Source organism: Corvus cornix, chromosome 2 (assembly GCF_000738735.6).
Source record: "Corvus cornix cornix isolate S_Up_H32 chromosome 2, ASM73873v5, whole genome shotgun sequence".
Lineage (NCBI taxonomy): Eukaryota > Metazoa > Chordata > Aves > Passeriformes > Corvidae > Corvus > Corvus cornix.
In genome coordinates, this window is record NC_046333.1 from 98,426,252 (window position 1) to 98,445,271 (window position 19,020).

At 38.8% G+C, this 19,020-nt stretch overlaps 1 long non-coding RNA gene across 1 annotated transcript in view; it reads left to right on the forward strand.

The window, feature by feature from the left end:
- The window catches only part of LOC104687254, a 191,302-nt gene that overhangs the window by 163,163 nt on the left and 9,119 nt on the right, over positions 1 to 19,020 (forward strand). The window contains exons 3-5 of the long non-coding RNA XR_005601535.1: positions 110 to 209; positions 17,055 to 17,161; positions 18,667 to 18,753. This is a non-coding gene — a long non-coding RNA (uncharacterized LOC104687254). The remainder of the gene's footprint in view (positions 1 to 109; positions 210 to 17,054; positions 17,162 to 18,666; positions 18,754 to 19,020) is intronic.

Below are 19,020 nucleotides of genomic sequence, written 5' to 3' on the forward strand. Positions count from 1 at the left end.
TTTTTTTTTTTTTCATTCAGAGCATGCTTTTTGCACAGATCTCATCTATCGGAAAGATTTGTGGTTGGATGTAACTCTCATCATTTTCTTGTTTGCCTTCTTGTTTTAGATGGAACTTCTAAGGACTGTGCACACAGAAGCTTTGTGTTACACTCAGTTTCGAAGTAAGAAGATACATCTACTCCTTCGCAGTGGGAAAGAAGACCAAGGTATTGATTACTCTGGGGAAAAACTCCACAGTGAATGTGTGAGAGACAGAGATTTTCCATAGGGAGAGAAGTTTTAAAGTATTTATTTTCCACTAATAAATTCCTTGTTCGGCTTTAGAAGGAATGAATAGCTTTGTTTTAGTAAGGAACCCAGGACACGTGGATTTCTGTGTAATAACCTATTGCACTGTTGCTAGACTGTCAAGCTGTTTGCTCGGTTTTGTTATAAAGAAAGTTATACACAGGTAACAACAGTTCTATATTTATAGCTAATCCACAGCAGACTGTTTTTTGTGAGTCTTTATTCTAGTCACTGCATCCTGTGTGAGCAGCAGGAATTGCAGAGACATCAAATAAACTTTGGGTTGGGATCCCCACTGACATGTGTACCACTAACTCAAGCAGTCAAATTTGTGACAGCATATTAGGCAGGAGATACCAAGGGTATAAACCCCCTGCTTCTTCCTTATCCTTTTTCTCAAACAGCAGAAGTCATATTTCAGGAATATGTACAGATTAATACAATAATATATTTGTCAGGCAATTTTTCATAGACATTCCCGGTGAACCTAGCATGTAGCAAATTTTACTATTACTTGTGCCAATTATTTACATTTTTTCTAAGGGATTTTTTTGATTGGTTTCAGTCTTCTATTAGATAAACTGGGAAATGTATTGGAGCCGTACTGTAGAAATGTAAGAGCCAAGAGTGTTTGAAGCAAAATATTCTTGGTTTTAGAATGGTCTTTAGGCTGAACTCTATGTTTGAGATAATCTCAGGCAAGTCTCAGAAGTAGAAAGAATTTAAGTAAAACCTTTGTGGAATTACATTAAGTATCATTTTTTTGCTGCTGTCAGGTGGCCATTTTTTCAGGGAACACAATAATCACCCAGCCAACTACAAGAGCACTAAGCAGATCAGCAAGTAAAAGTACATAGATGAAACATAAGAATTAATTTTGTGTTAGAAAGGCATAATTATCTACCCCAAATCTGGCCAGTAACTAGGGACTAACATTGCTAATTTTGTGGAAGTTCCTGAAAATGTTCAATATGAAAATGATGAAGACATTAATTTCCCATCTCATACAGAATATGTCACTTCCACCAGCACAGCAGAAGATGATTGATGATTACTTGCTAAATAGAAATATTCCCACATCCTGAATCTCTAGTGTCGCTTCCTATAAGTTCCACAATCACTCTAAGAGACAGCCACCTCAACTTCCCCATGGAAGAGAAAGATACTTCTTGGTCTGATTGAAAAACAGGTGTTTAAGAAATAAGTTAAAAGGTATCACAAACAATGCTCTACTGCCTTAACATCTGTTCTGGCTACAAGGGAACAAGAAAGTCTGAAATAGCTTTAACTGGGGTCACAGGTCATTGTAGCAGTGACCATAGCAGTAGGAATGGAAGCTTTAGGCTCTCATGATATTTTAAAATGAAATTCTCTACAGTGACATATTGCTATAAAAGAAAGGCTTCAGTAAAGGCATGAGACTATTGAAAACTGTTGCAGGAAGCAGAAACCCAAACATACTAAAGCAGGAATAGGCCTGGAAAGAGAAAAAAGCTTCTCTTCTCTCTCAAACACTTTGTTCTACAGAGTGACTCATATTTGGATTTAATTTTTTTTTTTTTAGCATAAAAATGGGGAATATAAGTCACTAGCTTTGAATAGTTCAGCTTGCCATGAAGTCTGACCTTGTGGCCTCCCAGAGCTTGAGCAGCTCTTGAGGTTGTGACTAGTTCCTGATGAGCTGTACCAGGAAATGCAAACATACCTACTTTTGATTTTCTTATTACTATTTTGGTATTGACCCTTACAGCAGGATAGAAGCAAGCACATTGAATTTTAAGGCAGAGACTACTAGAGACGACTGTGTCAGCAGTAAGTCATAGACTTTTTAATGATTTTTGCACATTGAACATGCACAGGGAACTCATCTGGGGAAGGGACATCTAAAAAGAGGATTTTTTTTTCTTAACATTTTTTGACAGGCAGTGATGGCAAAAGTATTGCAAAAAGGTATTAAAAAAGTGATTCATGACAGATAATTGCTTATAAAAATACAGATGTGAGAAGTCAGGAATTTCAGAACGCCCAAAGTTTGGAGCTCCAGGGAGTTTTTCTTGCCTGAATTAGAAACTTGTGTGGATATCCTCTCAAGAAAGGTCATTCAAGTCTCTAGACTTTCCTTGTCAAAAAATATGAAGTCCTTGGTCTCCTGGGAGGAAAGGAAAATACCAAAGCTTTAGGGCTTTCTTGGGTCAGCATCCCCTGTAGGAATTCAAAGTGTCTCCAAACAGCTTGCTCCAAACAGAGTCAGAGACCTTTGTTAATCCTCCTCCCACATGCTTACGTATGAATCTGAAGCACCTCAACATATTGCTGTTTTGCTTCATTGAAAAGTCCGGAAGAGAGAAATTGTTTGAGTTAACCAGGTTAGGGGTAAGGAGAAATGTCTCTTGACAGCCCTTAGCTATCCACCTGCACGCCAAGGCCATGTGCTTTGTATTGTCCAAAGAGCCAATGTGTAAGGTGTCTTTGGGGTCACTCGTTAACTACCTCAGTTTCCACTAATCTAGCTCATGTGCTTTTAATTCTTTTTTTGGTCTGCTTTGTAGAAAAATAAAAATATAAATCAGCATCACTCTTTAATTTCTTACTGTCTTATTTGCAAAAAGAATTTAGAAAACATATATGTCTCTATCCTTGATTATGGCAAAATTATTTTCCTTAAATGCTCTGTGGCTAAATAAGAAGACACCATTTTAATGAATACTTAAAGAAGTTCTTCTCTAAGAGATTTTTTCAGTCAGATTGCCTTCCTTCCTTTTCCATGGATTATTCTACATAATATCCTCAGGTATCCACACAGTGACAGGAAAATAATGTATTACATTGGCATGTAATCAGCATGGTGCTTCTCCAGCAATACATTAGATCAAATCATGAATGTAGCAGCATTACAGTAGTACCATTTTGACAATGATTTAAACTAACATATCATCAGTGCTACTGTACATCACTTCAGAGATAGAGTGTGTTAATGACTCATCAGATTGATGTTGCTGTGGCAAAAAGTATTAGCATAATGCAGGGGTGATGTAAGTATGCTAAGTCCATTTTTCCTCTTAATCATTTTTCCAATTAATTTATCTGTGGAAAGTTCATATATATGCACTTTACATGTGAAGGTCAGATTGTGCTACTCTAGTGCTTATAGCTAATTTACTTAGGACAATCAAGCCTGATATTTGCATTGCTTAAGTGAATGAAAATTTTGCTGTTGACTTAAAAGAGACAAGATAAAATTTCAATTGAGGAACACTTTCCTGCTTTTTATAAGAAACTATGATGCTGAGAGAAAGACTAGCATAATACATTGACTGGAAATTCAGGTAGGTGCCTTCTGCTCCTGGTGGTTTTCCTATACGATTCCTATGTTTATGATTGGATGCAACAGCAAAGTGACTGAGTGATTTTGTGCAAGTCACTTCTCACTGAGAAGTCAATCTTTCCTGTAGCACCTGCTTTCTTTTTGTTGATTAAAACACTTGTGTTGTTAATTGTTTACCACTAGTATTAATAAAATGTGTAACACACCAGAACTGCAATCTGGTTTCTACAGCCTTCTAAATAGTCTTTGATTACTCTTTAGTAAAGATTTAACAAAATGATCCAGAATAGGAAAAAAAATATTCTAGTTTGCACAGTTTTGAGGGTTTTTTTGTTCTCTACAGAAGAAAATTATGATTAATGAACTGCAGGATCAAAGAAAGGTATTGACACCAGATTTTTGTTAGCAGCCAGAGCAGCAAATGTTCCTACTTTTCCTACAACTGGATTCTTGAGAAGTCTTGAAGCCTTGCTGGGGTGGAAGCTGTGGGCACATGGCCAGGCAGAAAGGTTCTGGATTTATTCCTAGCTTGAATACATTGTTGCTGGCTCTTTGTTCTTCTCCCCGTACAGGGAAAGTCATGGTCCATGTCCTTTTCTCCCATTTGGTCATGAGACCAACTGGGCTCTGAGACCGTTACTTTGCTTGACATGTAAGACAAATACAAAGTGAAAATATGGTGGGTTTGAGTAAAGGTACTAACAAAAACTATCCCTCAGATTTTTTAGAATATTATAAGGATGGCTGGATTATTTCCTTGACACAGATAATTTTTTTTAAGTCATTCAAATCTGCATCAAAACATCCACATTGTTTACTCCACAATTCAATATATCCCACAATTAATGTAGAAAACTTGTTTCTTTGTAAACCATTTATGCAAAAGATTTACTCACTGAAATTTATAAAAGAGCTTAAGCAACTTAAAATAAACAGGGTGCTGGGTGAATTTTTCTAGACCATGTTTTTTGTTAAGAAAGGTTAGACCAGATGATTCTGGAATTCCCTTCCAACCTGGTATTCCATGATTGAACAGACTGTGGAAAGGAATTACAGGGCAAAGGCAGTCAGGGCAGAAGTGCCTGATAAATGTGATTTATAACAGGCTTCTGTGACTCAGCACGTCAGTTTGTTATGTGATAAGTATTACACATACAGCCCAGTATATTCATCCTTCCACAGCTGTGCAGCAACTAAATTTCAGAGCAACTTTTCATCAGGCTGGTAGCAGGCCTGCACTGGAAATCAGTTTCCAGGAATCCATTAGCATTCCGAATCACTGAGCAGCAGGACAATTCTCAGCCTTCCCATGAAACACACCACAAGTGATTCAATGCTTTAATACTAAGAGGTTTTGTTGTGGTTAAGCAGTCCATGGGTGCTGTGTCACCTACCTCACTACCCTGGAAAGATTTAACAAGACTCCTCTGTCTGGTCCATAACCAATCAGGCCTGCTTGTAATTTGACCTGCTAAATGATTAAATGATTATGCTCTGCTTTCTGGTTTTGTTGCAGCCAAGCAAGCTGCAGGATTTAACATCTTACCTCTTTCTCACACAGTCTTCTCTCCAAACTCATCTGAAGGGAAATTCACTGCCATTGGTATGCTCTTTCTGTGGTTAAGTTTCTTATTAACAAAAAGTGATATAATTGTTCCAGCATCAGCTTTTACATATTTACCCTAGAAATTATTTTGTCTGTTAGATTAAACTTACATTTTCCTACATACACAACTAGAGAATGTTTGATTCATTCTGTTCAAAAAACCAATTCACTTGAGCTTCTTGAAAGTCTTACATCAATAAATATTCATCCCCTAATAACTTCTTGATGCTAGAAAGAAAATATATGTGTATATATGTGGTGGTTTCGGCTGGGGTGGAGTTGGTTTTCTTCATGCTGTCCAGTATTGAGATCTGTGCTGAACACAGGGTTGACAGCACAGAGATGTTTTTGTTATTGCTGAGCAGGGATTACACAAAGCCAAGGCCTTTTCTGCTTTTTGTATGGCCTGGCTGGTGAGGAGACTGAGGGAGGGAGGGACACAGCTGGGACAGGTGACCCCAAATGACCACAGTGATATTCCATCCCATATGACATCATGCTCAGGATATAAAGTGAGGGAAGAAGGGGGAAAGGAAGGATGTTTCTAGTGATGATATTTGTCTTCTCAAATAGCTATTGAGCTATTGAGCATGATGGGGCCCTGCTCTCCTGGAGGTGGCTGGACATCTGCTTTGCCATGGGAAGCAGTGAGTTAATCCCTTGTTTTGCTTTGCTTGCGTACATGGACTTTTTTCCCCCTATTAAACTTTCATTATCTCAACCCATGAGTTTTCCAGCTTTTACTTTTCCTCTTCTCTCCCTGATCCTGCTGGTGAGGGAGTGAGCAAGTGGCTGTGTGGGGCTTGGCTCTTGGCTGGGGTCAAACCACCACAACATATTACATATGTAAAAATTATTTTAATATGTATCACCAGAGATGAGGAGACAAAGAGCAGTGGAAGGTCAAATAGATAGTCGTATTCTTTCTGTTCTCTCTTGTAATGTTAAGCAGCTTGCACAGGATCTGTGTTCTTTCCTCTCCTTTTATGACCTTACTCCATCTTGTCTGAAAGAGCCCCGTGGATCAATGCATCTGAAATTCCTCTTGTCAGCTCATAACAAGAACAGAGAATGCTTTAACACGCAAGAATTTCAGAATGCCTCTAGATTTCAGTTAGCATTTCCAGACAAATTTAGGTAGAACAAGGAAGAAGCAGTAAGCAAAGAATCTGTTGAGCTTTCAGTTGACTCCTAACCATACTTAACTGTTGAAAACAGTACATCTGCTCTCATTTAAAATGGAAAATATAGGTTTGATTCTTCTTTGCCTCTTAACAGTCCTATAGAGCTCCGAAGGAACAGGTAGCTTCCACACTTTTCATTTATTAAGGATGTTTCCCTGTGTCTGTGTTGATTAATAAAGCTCACGTTGACAAGAAAGGCTGCTGTGACACAAAGTAGTTACAGGGTATGTTTTAAAGAACCTTTCTCGTATGCCTAATTTCTTAGCTATCATTATCATGTCGTCTGTCATTTTCAGCCAATCTGCTGTAGCTGACTGACTCAATGAAAGAGTGCATCTTAATTTGTCAAAAGCAATTAAAATAATTCACTACACTGGAACATGCATACAGCCTGTGCACAGCGGAAGAATATCCTGTAGGTGAGAAGATTCAATTATCCCCTCAACTACAATTTTGAGTTATGTGTAACCGTTCTTTGTAGTGTATTCAAAGAAATTTACATAACCTTTACAAATTTAAAATCCAGTGCCCTTGAACTTCTGCCAAACTTTACTTATGTTCTGCATCTGATGGCATCAGACAAATGAACAGTAAAATTGCAACTTCTGTTTTACTTCCTTTGTTTGTGATGGAATAGTGGGTTTTGTTTGTATGTGTATTTTAACTCTGCCCATCCACCACTATAACTACTGGAAGTCCATTGATATTTCTTGCAGTCTGGAGCCTTCAGTCACTGACCCTCGCATGAGTTCTGCTGCTGAAAGCAGGAGCTATTTCAATACCTGAGATATATCTTAGAATATGTGTAATTAATCTGTAATTTAATCAGAGAAATCCTCTGAAAGGTAGAAATCTTTGGATTATCTTCAACTCCAGTAGGCTCAGTACCTCAGAAGTAAAAATTCATACCTGACCAGAAAGGAGGCACTGCTCTTTCTGGGTCATTACTGCTCTCTCTCAGGTCACTCCTTCCACTTATCAAATAGAATTTGTATTTTCCAGTTCTCTGATTTTTTGTGTCAACTCCTTCTGTAATCAGAGCTTTTTAGTAGATATTGGCTAGATCAAATACTGCATTACTTCCCTCAAGAAGCTGGTGAGCACTTATGGGTACAACTGACAAAACAGACACAAGTAATGTTTATTTTACCACTAGAAGTAAAGCAACTAAAGAAAATAGGTAACTGTCATGCACATACTGTAAACTTATCTCCAAACCTGCCATCCCCTGACTGCAATCTGTGATAGACGTAACCTCATTAGAAACCATCAACAGGTCTCTAGGTGCTAATTTGATTCTTTGTTCAGTCACACTCCTTCCCTTTAAAATTGCAACATCTCCTTTAGAATATTAAATTTCTGTGTACAGGATTTATTCTATGGCAGGCATACAGAATGTTTGTTGACACAGAAATTCTCTGTTTTCTGGCCTTTTCTTTCCAGCTTCTTTTCCCCTAGTGGCTGTACTAAACAATGTTTAGTACGTTTAACCAAGAAATTAAAGTCTAAACATGAGACTGGACTGGTTTGGGTCTTTCACAGGTAAAATGAAAACTATTTTAAGCACTTTTTATTCTTGTTGTGGTTTACACCAAAATGAAAATGTATGTCTTTTGTGAAAAGGGGAGATTTTCTTGACCCTTCTGTGGAAGGTATCTTTCAGCTTTTACCGGCTAGGCTAGTGGTTTAATGCCTTAGAAAGCCTCGAGCAGCCTAGAGAGGTAGCACGGCTGATCTAGCACTTTAGTAGCTCTAAAATCGGTACCTGTATTAGCTGCAAAGCAAATACCATCAGCAGAAGCAAAGAGGGAGAAATACAGCTCCCTGCTCGCTCAGTTTCCTGCAGTTAGAAGCTTTCAAATGAGACAGACAACAAGAGATGTTCACAGGAAGGATAGCAGAGCCAAAAGAGCACGGGGGCCTCCCTTCATTGTCTCTTTTATTCGGAGAAGGGGAAAGGGGAGGACTGGGGGCAGACCCGGCGTGACCGGCCAATCAGACGCTACTAAAAAGTTTGAGTAACATTTGTTTTGCCCACGCTTAGAACAAAGGAGCTCAGAGCACGTGGCAGAGGCAAGTGTCTTGGGGAGGGGGAGGGGAAGCTCAGAACAGGCAGCAACACCCTTCATGTTTGATTTGACTGTCAGCACCCCAGGAAAGCTGAAACCTTTGTGGCTGACCAGTCTGTCAGTGTCCCGCTATGGGGACCCTTCAGTGACCAGTCCTGCTGGATCAGAGGGCTGTGTATTCAGGGACACACACCTAAGAGAGACCCCTCAGCAGGTCTTCCCACCTTATGACCTTTCAGTGTGTCTTCCACTTTGTTCCAGTATGTCACCCATTTCCAGAGACTGCCAGCACCCATGAAGGACTCACACAAACAGTTTACAGAATAACACTCTTTATTAATATAAAATTGTGAGAGGTTAAGATTCAAGGATTGTCAGCATTAATAACGGACTGCAAAAATATATTCAAAGGAATGCACAGACAAGCTCTAATCCATAGTAAAAGTATTCAGTGCACAGAGGATGTGGTTCTTACCCAATAGGCGTCCCTATGGGGGAGAGAGAGGTTCAGCCCATCTACTGATCCCAGTAGCCAGGATGGAGTCTTCCCTAACTTTTCCGCATTCTCAACTTCCTTTTATACTATTTCATTCTGTTTGGGTGGAGCCTGAGTGCAGGTGCCGTGGTTGTAGATTGTGTGTATGGGGAACCATTGTGGAATGGGTTTTGAACATGCCAGCTACATCCCATCCAGTGAGTATCAGCTGTGTTTTACCCTATACTTTCCATACCATTGAAACTTCTATTAGGATGTGAAAATAACTTCTCAGTTTCCTCTAGTTTTATGCTCAGCCATTTTTCCACTACTTGGCACTAGTATTTTTCACTTAATTAATCAGACTACAGTCTATTTTATGTCTTTGACCATTTAAAAAAATATATATTTTTTGTTCATGACTGGATAAGCAAGTGAAGGATGTAGAGATGAGACAGCTGAAATATTTCTATGAAAGAGAATCCTAGTATAATTGGATATGAGATTTCTAACTTTTGTATGCAGGCTTGTCTATTTAGAAATGTAGAAGGGAAAAGGAATAGCTCAGCTCCTTTCAATGGCCAGAAACTTTGCTGTATACACATGCTTTCAAAAAATCTACAGAACGTCTATATTGCATAATGCAGACTGCAAAATGTTTCCTGGTAGCCCATAATGAACATGAAATTTTTAATAAACCCCCAAAGCTTCAATTCTAATGTGTCATAGGAAGAGAAAAGGAGAGAATAATCAACCAAGTTCTGCATTCTACTGTTACAAGGCATTTCTTTAATGATTAAAATATTTACAAGTTCTTTTCTCCAGCTATTTTGACTGATATTGTACCAAAATCTCTTTCCATTTTTTTCTGTGCTGAAATGATGTAAGTTCCAGCATGAATGGATAAGAAGGACTGTTTTCTTGTAGTGTCTCTTTTTCAACAAGTGTTATTATGCTCCATAGCCTAGAAGGATGCATGGAAGTACAAGTCAACAATACATCTGTGTTTACAATTTCAATTGTTATCTATTAGATTAACAAGTGTTTCGGCATCTGTTTAAAATTTTATGTTGTATTCATGTTGTAATTATAGTCATAGAAGGTAGTTATAATCATGTTCATCATCTTACTCATATCTGGGTTTTTTGAGTATGTGTTTGTATTAGAAAATACGGAATTTTTAACTGCTCTGAATAGCTTTTCATATTTTTGGTATTTTATGTTCACTAGTATTTTAAGTCTACATTTAGCTATTCATTGATGGTTTCATTTTACTTATGTAAATGTATTTTAGTAAAAAATAAATTATCATTACTTTAATTAGGGGAAGTGTCAGTAGCAGGGAATGTCAGTCTTTCTACTGATTTGATGTCTGCTTTATAATGAGTTATCCAATTGTCAAAAAATCAAGGTTAAACACAACTTTTTTTTGCTGGTAACAGCAATTTAACACAAAAATATCCTCATATCCTAGTAGTATGCTTTTAACGAAGTCATTTGTTTTGATTAACTAGAGAAATAACTTCTTCAAAACACGTAGAATTGGTTATCTGAAGAGGTAGACATGATATATACAAGAGCAAGCAAAGTAATTTTAGAAAAGAAATCAAATAAACATATTTGGCTTTTATTGCATTCTTTATTCAAATAGGAGCTGCAATTGGTAAAGTTTAGACTTATTTTTTCTTTTTCATCTCCATAGGAAAAAGAACCTTTAAGATATGATGCTGGTCAAACCACAAAGTATTTTGGTCATTTTATTTTTTCCTTTTCTTTCTTGATTAAAGATTTTTAACTTCTATCACTCTTCAGATTATATAATTAACCAGCAGTGTTTTGCAAGTATAGATTATGAAAAAGGTGCAGAAAAAGAATAACTTATTAATGACATTTGTGAGAAATACTTAGTGTTTAATGATTTCCATGCAATTTAGAGCAACAAATATACATACTTTGCCACATTTTTCTTTCTAACATCTTCATATTTCCATAAACCAATAAAGTACATCAGTAAATGCACTTTTAGAACATGAGATTGTCTTGTCTTTACAGGCAGAAGTGATAGGACAAGAAAGAAGTGTGGAACACAGAAGTTAAACACATCTAAAAGAAAGTCTTTCTCTGTGATACATACAATCCTTTTTGATTAAGGCTGCATCGCCAGTAATTTCCTTGCCATGTCTCAAAATTTTACATCTTAATTTCATGGTTTTGTAATGTTAGTTCCCTAAGTATTGATAGACATGACATGCTGCCTGCACCGATTGCAATGGCAAATGCTAGAAATCATGCTTGTGGTGATGCAATGTTTTTATTGTATTTTGTATATTCTTTGTACCCTAATGGTTCGTCCCTACCTTCCCCACTTCTGTTCCCAGTTGGTCTGTCCCAGATCCAAGCTGCTTCCCCGGTGCTCTCAAAAATGGCTATCCCCTCCCCTTGTTCTGGCACCTTCCCTATCAATCACCCAAACCCCGCCCGGAGTTCTGGACTGTTCTGTGTCTGTCACCAAAGCCCTCCCTAATTACCCTTATATGGTCCCCGTCAGTCCCCGAGACCCTGCCCACTCGGATACCGCCCCTCTTGGAAATCCCCTAAACCTTGACGCCCCATTGGGGCATGTGACCCCTCTCCCTCCACCCACCAAGACCATTGGACCAGATATGAGTCCTTCCCTCCAGCATCCCTCCCTCCTGATCCGCCTATTGGTCCCTAGTTGGGCTACTCCGCCTGTTGAATCCCCCCTTTATAAGGTATGGTTGCCCTTCAACTGTTGCTTGTCCTGCATGGATACCCTTCAATAAAGTTGGGTTACCTTCCCTGGCAAGCCTCCTTGCTACTTTTTATCTTTCCCTTCCTCGAGGGCTGCTGACTGCTACAGTGTCTGGAGCCTTAGCTCCCCTGGGTAGAGCAGAGGCTTCGGAGGAGCGGCCTTAAAGCTCCGTACCTCCAGCTGCTCCCCACTCCTGCTGCGCACTGCTAGAGCTGGCCTGGGCAGTGGACAGCAGCGGTCACTGCAACACATACTTATCTAATTTATCTGTCATGAGGTAGATTATTTTTTTCCCACATAGGGTGTTACTAAACTTGATTTTGGGCAGCTATATTCTCAGGTGGTAGCAAAGAATAAATTGCAAGCATTTAGCTTTTTTCTCCAAATCTACTATCAATATTCTTTATGTCTCTATCTAGTCTATTGCCCTATTTAAAAGGTGGGCTGCTGAAGAAGATCACTTAGGATACTTGACTGTAGAGTATTTTGCACCTTGTAGGTACCCATCTGTCTTTCTCAACATAATCTGACCTAATGGCTTGATTTTGAATATGAAATCAATCTCTTACAAAGGCCAAGTAGAATTTGAAGTATTGCATGTAAAATCATATAGTTGCATTAATCAACAGCAGTGTTATTTGATAATCTAAATGAAGAATTTTATATCCAAATAAAATTGATGTAGAAATACTTTATACTTAACCTCCAGCATATTTATTGCTTTGTGAACATCTTCTACTATGATTAATATTTTGCTGGCTAATAAAAACATTCTCTGTTTCAAATAAACAATTGCTATTGAAAATATTAGCAGAATATTCCAGTCACATGAGTAAACCATTTGCTCTGACCTACTAAGTTATATATTTGACATCGATAATACTCTTTAGGGTCTATGCAGGAGTATGGTTGTCCTGAATATTTAATTCCCTTGTAACTTCACTGAGCAAAAGCTCCATCGAGAAAAAGATAAATTCTTCCTCCAGTCACTGTACAGAGTGCATTTACTGTGCCATGCGTGGACTCATTAATTAATGACATATTTTAAAGTGTCCTTTAGTCTTCTGCCATGACAGTTATCCTGTTGAGTTATGGTTCTCAGGTACCAGGGGAAAGCAACTGGAGACTGCTGCCAGGTAATGAGTCTAGAGAGTCTTGAAAATTAGTGATGCTTCCCTTGCATAGGCACATCATCTGGAAAAGTTAAGCTGTTAATAATTTATCAACTGTGAAGTGGAATGAAAGCATATTTATTATCCTTAATATGATTTTGTCATTTTTTCCTAAATATTTGCACAATGCTCTGCAGCTACAATGGGATTGTTAGGAGATTGACTCTGTGTCATCATTGCTTTGTGTGTGCACACAATCAGTCACTGGAAAGTCAGATCAGCTTATATGTTCAGTCACATAGGTCTGTCTTTGCTGCCTCTGATGCCTCTACAGGACAGTGAAATCGTAAACCTATCATTAGAGATAAGGACTTGAAAAATATAGTTTCATTGCCTTTCAGATACTTCATCTCCAAGTGATCCCATTAATTTCTTTGGACTAAAACACACACCACATCTTAAAGCAGTTTTATTTGATTGGGTAGTCTCTTATGCAGAAGGCTCTGGAATAGATACAGGTCAGATACTTCAGTTAAATTAGCAAAGCTCCATTACACCATTGCACTAGTCAGACACATTGAAGCCACTGATGATTTATGAACTCTAATGAACCAAGCCTTTAGTGAAGGTTCTGTTGTGGTACTTAAGGTCTGATCCATGAAGGAATTCCCTTCTTCAGAAAAGGATTTAGGAAATACACCTAATAAAATTTATATTCCTTGTATATATGTAAATCTTGCAGTTTTAAGACATAAGAGTGTCGTAATTTATATCTCTGTTCTGTAATGCTGTACGTATCAGATGGGATTTACAGCAAGTCTTAGAATTCATAATTGACTTAGATTTAGAAAGCCAAATATAACTGTTGCTGCTCTCTGAACATCACCAAACACACAGCCAAAGATCTGACTCTAGAATTGGAGCTGTTATTCATTAATATATTGTTCTCTCTGCCTGTTCTACCTATGTTCATAACAACACAAGTTCTTGCTGTACTGTATGCAAGGATTTTCACAGAGGAAGTTTTTGAAGTATGTAGTAAATCATATCCCTTCCCACTTCCCACTTCTCACATCATCATAGGTGGAAACATATTGTTTTAATTTTGTAATATACTATTAATCTTAAAAACCCCCAAGTTTTTTCTGGTTTAGGTCTGTTATCCAGTTCCAGACAGATTTTTTAACAGCCTTTTTCATTTTATATGGTGGACTTGCACTTGGTGGATAGACAACCTTTAAACAGCTCCCAAAGGCGAAAAACTGATTATTTAAGCATGCATCAAATAGACATGGTTCAAAGATGCTCTGTGGGATCTTTCTGTAGAAGAGTCTGCTGAAAGAGTGTCACAATATCACAAAGCACCGGTGGCATTGTGGTTAATGTTGGCAGCACTCAGTTATATCCATTGTTGTAGTGGTTTGGTCCAAAATACTCATTACTATTTACCCTCTGTGAGATAAGAATTAGGAGAAAGCAAAGCAGGAAAGCAGGCACAAAACTTAAAAGAATATAAAGAAGTTTATTAACAGACCTAAAAGAAGGAAAAAAAGAAAAAATAATAAAATCATACCACATCTTCCGAACACTTTTCCTCCCCCCACCTTTCCCCTTCTCCCACTGTAAAAAGGCAACCCTTGAGATGTTCAGTCAGTTTACCACTTCCATAATAACCTTGTTCAGTTCACTTAGGGAGAGGAGTCTCTCTTGCTCATGCTATGGAGACATCTCCATGAGAGGTCCTCTCATGGCTCCAGTATCATGAGACAGCCGCTTGGGTTGGTTGTCTGCTCACATCATGTGAGAGTCCCTTCCCCCGACTTGCAGCTTTTCCCACAACTGCTTAACTGCTTTCGAGGGTCCAATCTGTAGCTACTGGGGTACCATTTTAAGGATGAGCCATTCAGAAACAAAAGTTCTCTTCACCCATCTCTGGGAGCATCTTCATCTCTAAGAATAGAGGCCCTCTCCTTTTCCTGGGACACAAGGGTCCTCATCACCTTCATCTCTAGGACTATCTCTGGGAGCATCTCTAGGAACAGAGGTCTTTCTCCTTCTGATTGGAGCAAGAGTCCTCATCGCTTCCATCTCTCCCTGTTCAAACTTCTCCTCAGATTACAGCTGCTTCAGCATTTGCTTATTCCAGCCCAGGTGCTTTTCCTCACAAGTACAAGTTGAACACTCCAACCCCCCATGCTTTCATGAAATTACAACAGGTACTCTGATATATCATAGTCTATCACTACCATAGCTTCACAACAGAATTTCAGCTTTAAGCACCTCCTCTTTCTCTTCCCTCAGGTTTTCAAAAGCTCTTCACAGCACTAGAAGGGTTAATCTCACCCGGGCCTTGCAGCTGGAATTCGCTTATCGCTGTTGGTCACATGATCTTTGCCGGACAGCGGGGCAGCTTCAGCTGAATCTTAAGCCACACTGTAGAGGGAGGGAGCTGGGCCACGCCGCCTGCACGCAGCAGGAATTGGGGGGGGGAGGGGGGAGCGGGGCCCTCAGGTGGACCAGGGCCCATCAGCTCCAGGACGGCTGTGGCCTGGCCCGGGTCCGGCCCAAGCAGGTCCCGGCAGGGCCCGGCAGGCCCGCACAGGGCCCTGTATGGGCCCAGCCCAGTTACCTGTCCCCCAGCCAGACACAAGAGAGCCAGTTTCCTGAGGTTTGTCCATTCTTAAATGTGGACCACAGACATGGTCAAAATTCTAAGTGGCTTAAAAAATTGTCTGCATTCAAACTACCCAGTTGATAGGTTCTGTCAGGTCATAGAGGAAGCTGTAAGTACCTCTTTGTAACAACATCACTTCCGGGACTATGCTTGCTAACCCATGACAATTGTGATGAAAATCACAAAGGGAATGTGACTGTTACTTTACCACCCCTACTGAGCTCAAGTTTGAGGTTCCTTGCTTTAGAAGCAATCTGTTTTCCCCTCCACTTGGTTATCCTTCCTATACCTGAAGGGAATTTACAGAAAAGATGGGGCAAGACTATTGCGGTATCCTGCAGCCGTAGGGAGGAGAGGAGAGATCCAGCAGGCAGGAATTGTGCAGCAAGATTGATTTATTTAATTATTTTACAAACTCTTTTATAGACTTTTTTCTTCATAGTCTAATTGGTCAAAGGATCAGCCACCCCTTGGGGTGATTGGCTAAAATCCTAAAACATCCATTGTCAAAATATTTTTCTACTGTACCATTAAGAAAGCTCTGCAAGGTCGCAGGTGTTCATAGCTTATAGAGCTCTGCTAATATTTTCCGTGAGAGAGAAAAGTATCTTGTGGGACTGGAAAGAAGCAGGAAAAATTCCTGCTAGCAGCAATATTGTATCCACACAAGACTATTTACAATGGCATGTAGTGACAGGACGAGAGGTTTAAGTTGAAAGAGATTAGGTTTAGATTACATATTAGGAAAAAAGTCTTTATTATGAGGGTGGTGAGGCACTGGAATGGGTTGCCCAGGGAAACTGTGGATACTCGTCCCTGAAAGTTTTTAAGACTAGGCTGGATGGGGTTTTGAGTGACCTGGTCTAATAGAAGGTGTCAGTGCACACAGCAGGGGTGTTTAAATGAGGTAACATTCAAGGTCCCTTCCAACCCAAACCATTGTACAATTCTATGAGTGTCCCAATATCTGACTTAATCACCCCAGTGAGCAGGCTTCAAGTGCACAAGAATCTGGGAGGGGACCTGGCCAGGAAGGCTGATATGTGATGACCAATAGGATATGCCTTACTCCATGATGTGCTCAGCAGTAAAAGCTGCAGAAAAGGAGCAGAAATGAGGGATGTTCATGGCTGTAGTGTTTGTCTTCTCAAGTAATCATAAGCATAATGCAGCCCTGCTTTCCTGGAAGCGCCGATATCTGCCTGCCAATAAGAAACAATGAATTCATTCCTTGCTTCGTGTTTCTTGTTTGTGAAGTTTTTGCTTTACCTATTAAACTGCTTTTATATCAACCCACTAGTTTTTGGTTTTTGTTCTTCTGATGCTCTCTCTCACCCCTCTGAAGAGGGAATGACCCAGCAGTTGGGTAGTCTCAGCTGCTTGTTACAATCAGTTCACCATATGAGAGCTTTGGGTTGGTTTTTTTTGTTTGTTTTTTGGGGTTTTTTTGTTTGTTTTTTGGGTTTTTTTGTTTGTTTGTTTGTTTTAAATTCATTTGCAGAAGGTACTCAACAAAATTTTAATTAATTAGTTTTTTCTTTCCAGCTTCAAGTCATGAAAATACCCTCTAATGCCGCATCACTACAAACTTCTGCAGTAAGCATTCAGCCAGCTGCGAAATAGAACACACTGAGAGGTTCAGCTACTTTCAGGTATTGATTCACACCATTGACAACACACTACATTACAAAAACAACAGAATAAACACTGTCAGCAAATCAGCTGAAATTTGTGAGGATTCCTGTTGCTTCTTGTAACACTGTTTCTTACAACAAGGCTTTATGAGAAATGTGAGGGTAAATCCTTTGACTTGTTAATAATGGATAAAGTGATTTATATTGACAATGTTTCTGAATGTGATTGATGTAGGCACAGGAAAAAGTGGTCCTCTATAATAATTTTAAACAGACTTAATTACTTTAAACAAAATGTGGTGTTTTATTTAGATGCTATAGTGGATATCACACACAGCCCAAGAAAAATTTTTTCCATCTGTTGAGTCCCATTACTGTTATGTCAATTTCCATAAAAATTATATTCATTGATATGCATACCATAAATTCTCTAGCTTTATATAGAAACACTTTTTTTTGTTTTTTTCCCCAAGACTGAAAGCATTCTTCCCTAACTGAAAAACTAGTCATCTAGTACTTGACTAACACATACAAAAGTATGTTTTTACAAATCTGTACTTTGTGGTACCCTTACCAATCTTAGTTAACCTAGTCTTAATGAAGATTGGAAAGAGAAGAAATCAACATAGAAAAGACAATTAGACATATTAACGTACAGTCTGACTACCCTACTCTGTGAAGCAAGAACTTTGGTTTTCTAAGCCTCCACAATGAATTACACCTGTTTTTTCCATAATTGCACATGAAAAAAAGAACCACCCCAAAAAAACCCTCCTCAAATCAGAGCAGTAAGAAAAACAATCTATTTTCATGACTTTGTTCCAATGATTCAGAGGAGAGGGTTAATCTAGGAAAACCAGTTTTGTATCTATGTTAAGTAATTGTACTCAGATTAAGTAGTGTTTCTAGCTTGGACTCCTATCTCATCTTTCTCTCCAGGGATTGTGAAAAATGCTCAACATTTTGGCACCTTTGTTTGGCATCTGAATATAACATGAATCCCTTTTGAATTCATTGACTTCCTGAAAATGTGTTCCTTTAGTACATCTCCCACTTTGTATCTCCCTCTGCCATCATATCACTTTCAGATTCTAGCTTTAAAAGGAGCACTAGACACAAAGCACTATTTCATAAGCACCAGATAAACTGAAATGACTTCCAGCAGCCAGGGCAAAAAACACAGTGAAATCCTGGACTTTACATAGTAAATTCTGAGCTGCCTGTTGTTGATCTCAATTGATCTTTGTAAAATCCATGATTGCTTTGTGGTCTAGCCAGAAAACAGGTAGGTGTAATCTTCCTGGATATTCATAGAAGCTGATATCAGAACAGTGGTCCCTTTGCTTCTTCAATACAAAATGCACAGGAACAACGTTATCTATTTTGCTCTGTCTCTTATTTATGTTGGGATATGTGTGTTTCCTCTGAACAGCTTCTGTTCCATTGCTCACTTATTCAACAGCTCTGGATTGTTACAGCTATATGATTACCAAGGTTTAACAGTTATCACTTCTGTCTCAAAGGTCCTGAGTGTACCTTTGCTACTCTGCTTTGATCAGTCCTGCCTGAGAAATTCTGGACACATAATGATAGAATGCAAGCCATGGAAGGTAATCTATAACTCTATGTGACGATTAGCAGGACCCAGATACATGATATTGTGCAAAGTACAAACAAAAACATAAAATTTATGGAAAGCTTAATTTAATTTTAGGAGAATTTGTTGTTATAATTCACTAGAAATTGAATGAAGATCTAAATAAATGAGTTTCATATGTGGTCATACTCTCTGTGGCACAGCAAGCTGCCTACTCAATATGTTAGCCAGTCTGCTATTTTTAAATACTGCATCTTCAATCCTCTTCCTGCCCCACAGC